Source organism: Sapajus apella, unplaced genomic scaffold (genome assembly GCF_009761245.1).
Source record: "Sapajus apella isolate SASKATOON/1434 unplaced genomic scaffold, GSC_monkey_1.0 scaffold29, whole genome shotgun sequence".
Classification (NCBI taxonomy): domain Eukaryota; kingdom Metazoa; phylum Chordata; class Mammalia; order Primates; family Cebidae; genus Sapajus; species Sapajus apella.
In genome coordinates this window covers 10,516,384-10,527,336 of record NW_022436969.1, presented here as the reverse complement: position 1 = coordinate 10,527,336, position 10,953 = coordinate 10,516,384, and positions in this window count along the sequence as shown.

The following is a 10,953-nucleotide window of genomic DNA, read 5'->3' as shown; positions in this document are numbered from 1 at the left end:
CTGGAAGGTTGAGGCTGCAGAGCCGAGATGGTACCACTGCACTACAGCCTGAACAACAGAGCAAGACCTTGTCTCAGAGAAACAAAAAACTTTTATGTTTTTTAGAAAACATAGGAGAATTATCTGTAAGACTTGAGAGTAGAGGACAATTTAAAAAATATAAACTATGAGAGGTAAAAGATTGATAAATAAAAGTTCATATTAAGAATGTCTGCTCAAGGACAGGATATAAAATGGGAAAAGTATTTTTTTCTTTTCTCTTCTTTTTATTTTATTTTATTTATTTATTTATTTTTTAGACAGGGTCTTGCTCTGTCACCAGGCTGGAGTGCAGTGTTGCAGTCATAGCTCATCTCCACCTCCTGGGTTCAAGCGATTCTCCCATGTCAGCCTCTCGAGTAGCTGGGACTACAGGAACCATCACTATGCCTGGATTATTTTTTTAATTTTTTTACAGAGACAGGGTTTTGCCATGTTGCCCAGGCTGGTCTTAAACTTCCAAGCTCAAGAGATCCACCCACCTCAGCCTCCCAAAGTGCTGAGATTACAATCACTGTGCTCAGCCAGATAAAGCATTTTCAGCACACAATCTCTCCTCCCTCCCTCGCTCGCGCTCTCTCTCTCTCTCTCTCTCTCTCTCTCTCTCTCTCTCTCGCTTTCTTGCTTTCTTTATCTCTTGTCAATCAATCAATCAGCCTATCTTATTTCAAGGTACTGGCTTATATGACTGGGGGACTACCAAATCTGAAATCTGCAGGGCAGGCCAGCAGTTTGGAAACTCTTAGGCAGGAGCTAATACTGCTGTTGTGAGTCAGAATTTCTTCTTCTTAAGGGAAATCTCAGTTTTTCTCTTAAGGCCTTTTAGTTGGCTGGATAAGGCTCACCCACATAATCAAGGATAAGCTCCTTAAAGTAAACTGATTGTAAGTCCTAACAATGTCTCCCAAATACTTTCACAGCAACATAAACAACATAAATACCTGGGTGCTCTAGCCTAGCTAAGTTGATACATAAACTCACCATCACAGTCACAAAAATAAGTTATGACACACATTTGCCAAATGCTGTGAAAGCTGGAGGCCAGAGAGGGAGGGTGCTTAAAAGAGTTCACCAGGAGCATTCTCATACCCTAGGTGAGAATGTCAGTGACTTGATAACATATTCAGGATCCCCTTATCACAGTGTGGATTGGCCTCAGTAAAAGCAGGGAATACTGCTGTAGAGACCAAATTGTATCAAGTAGTCTCTGCTTATCTGTGGTTTTGCTTTCTGTGGTTTCAATTACCGATAATCAACCATGGTCTGAAAATATTAAATGGAAAACTGTAGAAATAAACAATTCATACATTTTAAATTGCATACTCTTCAGAGTAACGTGATGAAATCTCAGGCTATCCCACTCCATCCCACTAGGAAGATGAATCATCCTTTTGTTGAGCTGTCCATGCTGCACAGGAATACTTTGGAAATGTTGTGGGTTCAGTTCCATACTACTGCAATAAAGTGAATATCTCAATAAAGCAAGTCACACAAATTTTCCGGTTTCCCAGTTAAGTTTACATTATACTGTAATTTATTAAGTGTGCAATGGCATTACATCTTAAAAAAAAGGGTACATACTTTAATTAAAATACACTTTATTGCTAAAAAAAAAAAAAGGCAGCAATACTAATAATGCTAACAATCATCTGAGCCTTCAGCAAATCATCATCTTTTTGTTTTTTTGCTGGGGGAGGGTCTTGCCTTGATGTTGATGGCTGCTGAGTGATGAGGGTGCTGTTTGCTGAAGGTTGGGGGTCTGTAGCAATTTCTTTCTTTTTTTGAGACGGAGTTTCATTCCTGTCACCCAGGTTGGAATGCAATGGTACGATCTTGGCTCACTGCAACCTCTACCTCCCAGATTCAAGCAATTCTCCTGCCTCAGCCACCCAAGTAGTTGGGATTACAGCCGTGCACCACCATGCTTAGCTAATTTTTTTCTATTATTAGTAGAGACAGGGTTTCGCCATGTTGGCCAAGCTAGTTTTGAACTCTTGACCACAGGTGATCTACCTGCTTCAGCTTCCCAGAGTGCTGGGATTACAGGCATAAGCCACTGTGCCGTGCCTGGCCTGGCAATTTCTTTAAAATAAGACAACAGTGAAGTTTCCTACTTCTATTGACTCTTCCTTTCAAAAAGATTTATCTGTAGCATTTTATCCGTAGCAGAACTTTCGGTATTGGAGTCAGTCCTCTCAAACTTTGATACTGCTTTATGAATTAGCTTTATGGAATAATCCTTTGTTGTTGTTGTTGTTGTTTTTTAAGATGAAGTCTCACCGTGTCACTAAGGCTGGAGTGTCGTGGTGCAATCACATTTCACTGCAACCTTTGCCTCCTGGCTTCAAGCAATTCTCCTGCCTCAGCCTACTGAGTAGCTGAAATACAGCCATGTGCAGCCATGCCCAGTTAAGTTTTGTATTTTCAGTAGAGACGGGGTTTCACCATGTTGGCCAGGCTCCTCTCAAACACCTGTTCTCATCTGCCTGCCTCAGCCTTCTAAAGTCCTGGGATTATAGGTGTGAGCCAGCGCACCTAGCCCTTTGTTGTCTGAAAATTTCAACAATGTTCACAGCATCTGCACCAGGAGAGAGAGTCCATCTCAAGAAACCACTTTTTTTGCTAGTTCATCAAGCAAAAAAATTCCTCACCTGTTCAAGTTTTATCAGGAGATTGTAGAAATCCAGTCACATCTTTGAGCTCTGCTTCTACTTCTAGTTCTCTTGCTATTTCTACCACATTTGTAATTACTTTCTCAATTGAAGCCTTCAACCTTTCAAAGTTGTTCATGAGAGCTGGAATCAACCTCTTCCAAACTCCTGTTAATGTTGATATTTTTACTTCCTCTCATGATCACAAATGTTCTTTTTTTTTTTTTTTTTTTTTTTTTTTGAGACGGAGTTTCACGCATGTTACCCAGGCTGGAGTGCAATGGCGCGATCTCGGCTCACCGCAACCTCCGCCTCCTGGGTTCAGGCAATTCTCCTGCCTCAGCTTCCTGAGTAGCTGGGATTACAGGCACGCACCACCATGCCCAGCTAATTTTTTGTATTTTTAATAGAGACGGGGTTTCACAATGTTGACCAGGATGGTCTCGATCTCTTGACCTCGTGATCCACCCGCCTCGGCCTCCCAAAGTGCTGGGATTACAGGCTTGAGCCACCGCGCCCGGCCCACAAATGTTCTTAATGGCATCTAAATGGTGATTCCTTTACAAAAAGTTTTCAAGTTACTTTGTTTAGATTTGCCAGAGGAATAACTACTGATGGCAGCTATAGCCTTAAAAATGTGTTCTTTTATTTAAAAAATTGCATGCTCTACAGAGTAATGTGATGAAATCTCAGGCCATCCCTAAGTTATACTCCATCTCAAAAAAAAAAAAGTTCCTTTTTTTTTTTTTGAGATGAAGTTACACTCCTGTCACCCAGGCTGGAGTGCAATGGCGTGGTCTCAGCTCACTGCAACCTCCGCTTCTTGGGTTCAGGCGATTCTCCTCAGCCTCCTGAGTAGCTGGGATTACAGGCATGCACCACCACACCTAGCAAATTTTGCATTTTCTTTTTTAGATGGAGTTCCACTTTTGTTGCCCAGTCTGGAATACAGTGGTGCAATCTTGGCTCACTGCAACCTCTGCCTCCCGGGTTCAAATGATTCTCCTGCCTTAGCCTCCTAAGTAGCTGGGATTACAGGCACCTGCCACCACGCCCAACTAATTTTGTATTTTTAGTAGAGATGGAGTTTCATCATGTTGGCCAGGCTGGTCTCTAACTCCTGACTTCAGGTGATCTGCCTCCCTTGGCCTCCCAGAGTGCTGGGATTACAGACGTGAGCCACCCTGCCCAGCCTAATTTTGTATTTTTAGTAGAGAGTGTTTTATCATATTGGCCAGGCTAGTCTCGAACTCCTGACCTCAGGTGATCTGCCTGCCTCTACCTCCCAAAGTGCTGGGATTACAGACATGAGCCACCATTCCGGGCCAAAAAGTATGTTTCTTAAATAATCACACGAGGCTGGGTGTGATGGCTCACACCTGTAATCCCAGCACTTTGGAAGGCCAAGGCAGGTGGATTACCTGGGATCAGGAGTTTGAGACCAGCCTGGCTAACATAGGAAACCCTGTCTCTACCAAAAATGTAAAAATTAGTTGGGCATGGTAGCAGGTGCCCATAATCCCAGCTACTTGGGAGGTTGAGGCAGGAGAATCACTTGAACCTGGGAGGTAGAGGTTGCCGTGAGCTGAGATTGCACCATTGTACTCCAGCCTGGACAACAAGAGCAAAACTCCATCTCAAAAAAATAAGAAATGAGCCGGGTGCAGTGGCTCACACCTGTAGTCCCAGCACTTTGGGAGGCTGAGGCAGATGGATCACCTGAGGTCAGGAGTTCGAGAACAACCTGGCCAACATAGTGAAACCCCTTCTCTACTAAACATACAAAAAAAAATTAGCTGGGTGTGATGATGTGTGCCTGTAATCCCAGCTACTAGGAAGGCTGAAGCAGGAGAATTGCTAGAACTCAGGAGGCAGAGGTTGCAGTGAGCTGAGATAGTGCCATTGCATTCCAGCCTGGGCAATAAGAGCAAAACTCCTTCTCAAAAAAAAAAAAAAAAAAAAGAAAAAAAAAAAAGAAAAAATAAAGACTAAGATTTGAAAATCAAAATTACTCTTTGACCCATGGGCTACAGAATGGATGTTGTGTTAGCAGGCATGAAAACAACTTTTAATCTACTTATCTCCATCAGAGCTCTTGGATGATCAGATGCATTGTCAACAAGCAGTTTGTGTGTGTGTGTGTACATATATATATATATATATATATTTTTTTTTTTTTTTTTGAGGGGGGGTTTGTTCTTGTTGCACAGGCTGGAGTACAATGGCATGATCTCAGCTCACTGCAACCTCTACCTCCCAGGTTCAAGCGATTCTGCTGTCTCAGTCTCCTGAGTAACTGGGATTACAGGCATGCGCCACCATGGCCGGCTAATGTTTGTATTTTTAGTAGAGATGGGATTTCACCATGTTGTTCAGGCTGGTCTCCTGACTTCAGGTGATCCACCTGCCTCGGCCTCCCAAAGACCTGGGATTACAGGAGTGAACCACTGCACCCAGACCAAGCAGTAATATTTTGAAAGAAATATTTTTTTTTTCTGAGCAGTAGTTCTCAACAGCAGGCTTAAAATATTCAGTAAACCAGGCTGTAAACAGACATGCTATCATTAAAGCTTCGTTGTTCCATTTATAGAGCACAGGCAGAGTAGATTGAGCATCATTCTTTTTTTTTTTATTTAGGAGTTTCACTCTTGTTGCCCAGGCTGGAGTACAATGGCATGATCTTGGCTCACCACAACCTCTGCCTCCAGGTTCAAGTGATTCTCTTGCCTCAGCCTCCCAAGTAGCTGCAACTACAGGCATGCCACCATGACCAGCTAATTTGCGTATTTTTAGTAGAGACAGGGTTTTACCATGTTGATCAGGCTGGTCTTGAACTCCTGACCTCAGGTGATCCGCCTGCCTTGGCCTTGCAAAGTACTGGGATTACAATTGTGAACCACCGCGCCTGGCTAGCATCATTCTTAAGAGCCCTAGAGTTTTTGGAATGGTAAATGAGAATTGGCTTCAACTTAAAGTCATCAGCTACATTAGCCCTAACCGGAGAGTCAGCCTGTCCTTTGAAGCCAGGCATTAATTTTTCTCTAGCTATGAAATTCCTAGATGGTATCTTCTTCCAATATAAGGCTGTTTCATCTATGCTGAAATATCTGTGGTCTGGTATGATGGTTCGTGCCTGTAATCTCAGCACTTTGAGATGCTGAGGTGGGAGGCTCACTTAAGCCCAGGAGTCCAAGACCAGCCTGGAAAACAAAGCGAGATTCTGTCTCTACAAAAAATAAAAATTAAAAAAGAAAAACTGTTGTTCAGTGTATCCATCTTCACCCATGATCTTAGCAGGATCTTCTGGATAACTTGCTGTAGCTTCTCCATCAGCACTCGCTTCTTCACCTTGTACTTTTTTGTTTTGGAGATGGTGTTTTTCCTTAAACCTCATGAACCAACCTCTGCTAGCTTCAGACTTTTCTTCCATTGATTCCAGCACTCTCTCGGTCTTCATTGATTTGAAGAGAATTAGGGCTTTGCTCTGGGTTAGGCTTTGGCTTATGAGAATGTTGTGGTTGGTTTAATCTATCCAGACCACTCAGACTTTCTCCAGTTCAGTAATAAGGCTGTTTCATTGTCTTATCATTTGTGTGTTCACTGGAGTAGCACTTTTAATTTCCTTCAAACACTTTTTCTGGCCAGGGGCAGTGTCTCACTCCTGCAATCCCAGCACTTTGGGAGGCTGAGACAGGTGGATCATTTGAGGTCAGGAGTTTGAGATCAGCCTAGCCAACACAGTAAAACCCTGTCTCTACTAAAAATACAAAAATTAGCCTAGCCAGGCATGGTGGTGGCTACCTGTAATCCCAGCTACTTAAGAGGCTGACGCTGGAGAATCGCTTGAACCCGCGAGGCGGAGGTTGCAGTGAGCCGAGATTGTGCCACTACACTCCAGCCTGGGCAACAGAGTGAGAATCCTCTCGGAAAAAAAAAAAAAGAATGTTTTTCTTTGTATTCACGACTTCGCTAACTGTTCAGTGCAAGAAGCCTAGCTTTTGGCTGTCCTCAGCTTTTGATATGCCCTACTCAGTAAGTTTAATCATTTCTAGATTTTGATTGAAAGTGAGAGACATGTGACTCTTCCTTTCACTTGGAACACTTAGAGGCCATTGTAGGGCTATTAATTGACCTAATTTCAATGTTATTGTGTCTCAGAGAATAGGGAGGCCTGAGGTAAGGGAGAGAGAAGTAGGAATGAGTGGTTGGTGGAGCAGCCAGAACACACAAAACATTTATGTATTAAGTTTGCTGTTGTATGTAGATGGATATGGTTCATGATTCCCCAAAACAATTACAATAGTAACATCAAAGATCACTGATCACAGATCACCTGATACAATAATAATGGAAAAGTTTGAAATATCATAAGAATTAGAAAAATGTGACACAGGGACATGAAGTAAGTACTGCTGGAAAAATGGCACACACAGACTTGCTTGATTCAGGGGGTTACCACAAACCTTGAGTTTATACAACGCAAAGTGAAGTACAGCAAAGTGAAGCACAATAAAGTAGAGGTGTCCCTATCTCTGCTACTCACCTGTTAGTCACTTAGTAGTGTCTTGGTTACCAGATAAAAAAAAGCACAATAGATATAGGATTTGGTACTATTTATTGTTTTAGGGATTCACTGGGGGTCTAGGAATGTATCCCCTGAGATAAGGGGGAATTATTATATTACAGAACATCTGAGGTAAGTGATAGAAAGTGTGTAACCATGGCATTTTTATTACTGATAACCCGGCTTTTAGGCCAAGGGAGACTATCAGAGGTAAAATGAAAGAAGGGGAGATGGTGATGACTGGAGCCAGGGAAAAGATGTAAAGGTTTACTGTGCATAAAACTGTCTTTTTTTTTTTTTTTTTTGATACAGAGTCTTGCTCTGTTGCTGAGGCTGGAGTGCAGTGCTGTGATCTCGGCTCACTGCATCCTCCACCTCCTGGGTTCAAGCGATTCTTCTGCCTCAGCCTCCCGAGTAGCTGGGATTACAGCTGTACAGGTATGCACCACCATGCTTGGCTAATTTTTGTATTTTTAGTAAAGATAGGGTTTCACCATGTTAGGCTAGTCTTGAACTCTTGACCTCAAGTGATCTACCTGCCCGGACCTCCCAAAGTGCTGGGATTATAGGCATGAGCCACCGTGCCTGGCCAACACTGTCTTTTTAATGCCAAAAACTAAAGGGAGATATGTCCGAGGGGAAAGAATATATTAAATTTGATGAGAGTTCATTAATGACCAAAAATTCCAACTCATAGCTGGGACTCCCTCAGTTTCTTTCTTTTAACCTTCCCAATCCCTCCACCCCACATTATTCTTCAGCCATTAACTGAATTTCTTACTAAAATAAGAAAATATTAGTGTGAAACATATATAAGAATAGAAAATAAATAAATAAATAATGTGAAAGAAACAAGCAAAAAGGTAAAAAGTAAAAACCATCATGCCTTTAATCACAGCCCTTTGGGAGGCTGAGGTTGGCAGATCACCTGAGGTCAGGAGTTGGAGACCAGCCTGGCCAACATGGGGAAACCCCATCTCCACTAAAAATACAAAAAATTAGCTAGGCATGGTGGTGGGTGCCTGTAATCTTAGCAACTTGGGAGACTGAGGCGGGAGAACTGCTTGAACCTGGAAGACAGAAGTTGCAGTTAGCTGAGATCGTGCCATTGCACTCCAGCCTGGGCAACAAGAGCGAAACTCGGTCTCAAAAAAGCAAAACAAAGCAAAACTCAGAAAAACAATCTGAGAAACAAATGAAAAGTTCTAACAACTAGTTCCGTATAGTCTCAAAAAAAAAATCAGATATTATGATCTCTCTACTAAAAAGTATCTATGAAGAGATGTAAGCATTTAAAGAGGACATTATGAAATAATCTAGGCTAGGTATGGTGGCACATGCTTCCAATCCCAACACTTGGGGAGGCTGAGTGGGCAGATTCCTTGAGGTTGGGAGTTTGAGACCATCCTGGCCAACATGGTGACACTCTGCTCTACTAAGAATACAAAAATTAGGTGGGTGTGGTGGTATGTACCTGTAATTCCAGCTACTTGGGAGGATGAGGTGGGAGGATCACTTGAGGCTGCGAGGCAGAGGTTGCAGTGAGCCGAGATTGTACCACTGCACTCCAGCCTGGGTGACAGAGTGAGACCTCCCATCTCATAAAATAAAATATAAAATAAAATCTAGAGAGTTTTGAAAGCAAGCTGGCATAATGCCCTCAAGATTCATCCATGTTATAGCATGTGTCAGAGGTCCTTCCTTTTTAAGGCTGAATAATATCCCATTGTACGTATTTACCACATTTTGTTTATTGATTCATCTGTTAATGGATATTTGGGTTGCTTCTACCTTTTGACTATTGTGAATAATGCTGTGAACATGGGTGTACAAATATCTATTGAGTGTCTGCTTTCAGTTCTTTTAAGTGTATTTCCAGAATTACTGGATCATGTGGCAATTAGAGTTTTCATTTTTTGAGCAACTGCCATACTGTTTTCCACAGCAGCCATACTATTTTACATTCCTGCCAACAGTGCACAAGGATTCTGATTTTTCCGCATCCTTGACAACACTTGTTACTTTCCTTTTTCTTTCTTTCTAATAGTAGCCATCCTGCTGCATGTAAGGTGGGGTATCTCATTATGGTTTTGATTTGCATTTCCCTAGTGATGAGTGTTGTTGAGCATCTTTTCATGTGCTTGTTGGCCATTTATATATCTTCTTTAGGAAAATATTACTCAAGTTTTTTGCCTGTTTTTTCATCTTGTTGGTCTTTTGGTTTTTTGCTTGTTGGTTTTTTGAGACAAAATCTTGCTTTGTCATCCAAACTGGAGTGCAGTGGGGCAGTGTTGGCTCACTGCAATCTCTGCTTCCTGGGTTCAAGCTATTCTCCTGCCTCGGCCTCCTGAATAGTTGGGACTACAGGTGCCCACCACCACACTCGGCTAATTTTTGTATTTTGGAGAGACGGGGTTTCACCATGTTGACCAGGTTGGTCTTGAACTCCTGACCTCAAGTGATCTGCTTGTCTTGGTCTCCCAAAATGCTGGGATTACAGTGCTGGGATTACAGGTGTGAGCCACTGTGCCCAGCTTGGTCTTTTGTTGTTACTATCGTAGAGTTGTAGGAGTTCCTTACATAGTCTGAGTATTAACCCCTTATCAGAAAGAATATTTGCAAAGGTTTTCTGTCATTTTGTAATTTGTCTTTCCCCTCTTTGATTGTGTCCTTTGATGCACATAGTTTTAAATTTTGATGTAGTCTGTTTTATCTGTTTTTGTTATCTGTGCTTTTGGTGTCATATTCAGAAATCATTGCCAAATCCAATGTCATGAACCTCTAGGTTTTAGTAAGTGTGTTCTGACTGTTCATAACTTCTAACTAATCTGTAATTGCAGATTATATTTATTTTATATAGAAAAAATTAAGCAGATTTATTTTAATAATTTATAGTTTTCTTATATTAGGGTCAAAAACTATGACTTAGGCTCTAGAATTTCACTTTTTAGAATTTGTTAAGATTTTTCTTGTGGTTTAGAACTTTTCAACATTTGTAAACATTCTTGGACTTTAGAAAAGAATGCATGTACTATCATTTTAGAGTTCAAAGTTATCTATATGTATTACATATGCATTTTATTTTCCACATCCTCTCATATTTTTGGTCTATGTGATCTGTCAAAATCTTAAAGAAATGGGTTAAAATTTTTAAAATAAATTCTCCTTTTATTCCCATTATTTATTTAAATATTTTGGTGCTATGGGCTTGCACTTTAGAATTAGCATATCAGGATTTGAGTTCCATGTCCATGTATCACTGTGACACTGTGAACATCATTTAATCTCGCTGATGTCTAGTCCTCATTTGCAAAATGAAAAAAAGCATTAACCATAGTCATTCCATAGAATAGTAAGGATTATTTGAGAAGATGTATGTAAAGCACTCACCTAGGTGCTGGGCATGTAGTGAGTGTTCAATATTCACCATTTCTTTTATTGTACCTTTTATCAAAGTAAATTGGTCTTGTTGTCCTATTTAATGCTTATTTTTTGTATTCATTCATTCATTCATTCTTGAGATGGGGCAGGTAGCAGCAGGGGTAGCCTGTTGGTCTTGCTGTGTTGCCCAGGCTGGTCTCGATCTCTTCTCCTTAAGAGATCCTTCCAGCTGAGCTTACAGGCGTGCACCACTGTGCCTGGCAGTGCTTGCTTGCTTGGTTTTTTTTTTTTTTTTTTTTTTTTTTTTTTTTTTTTTTT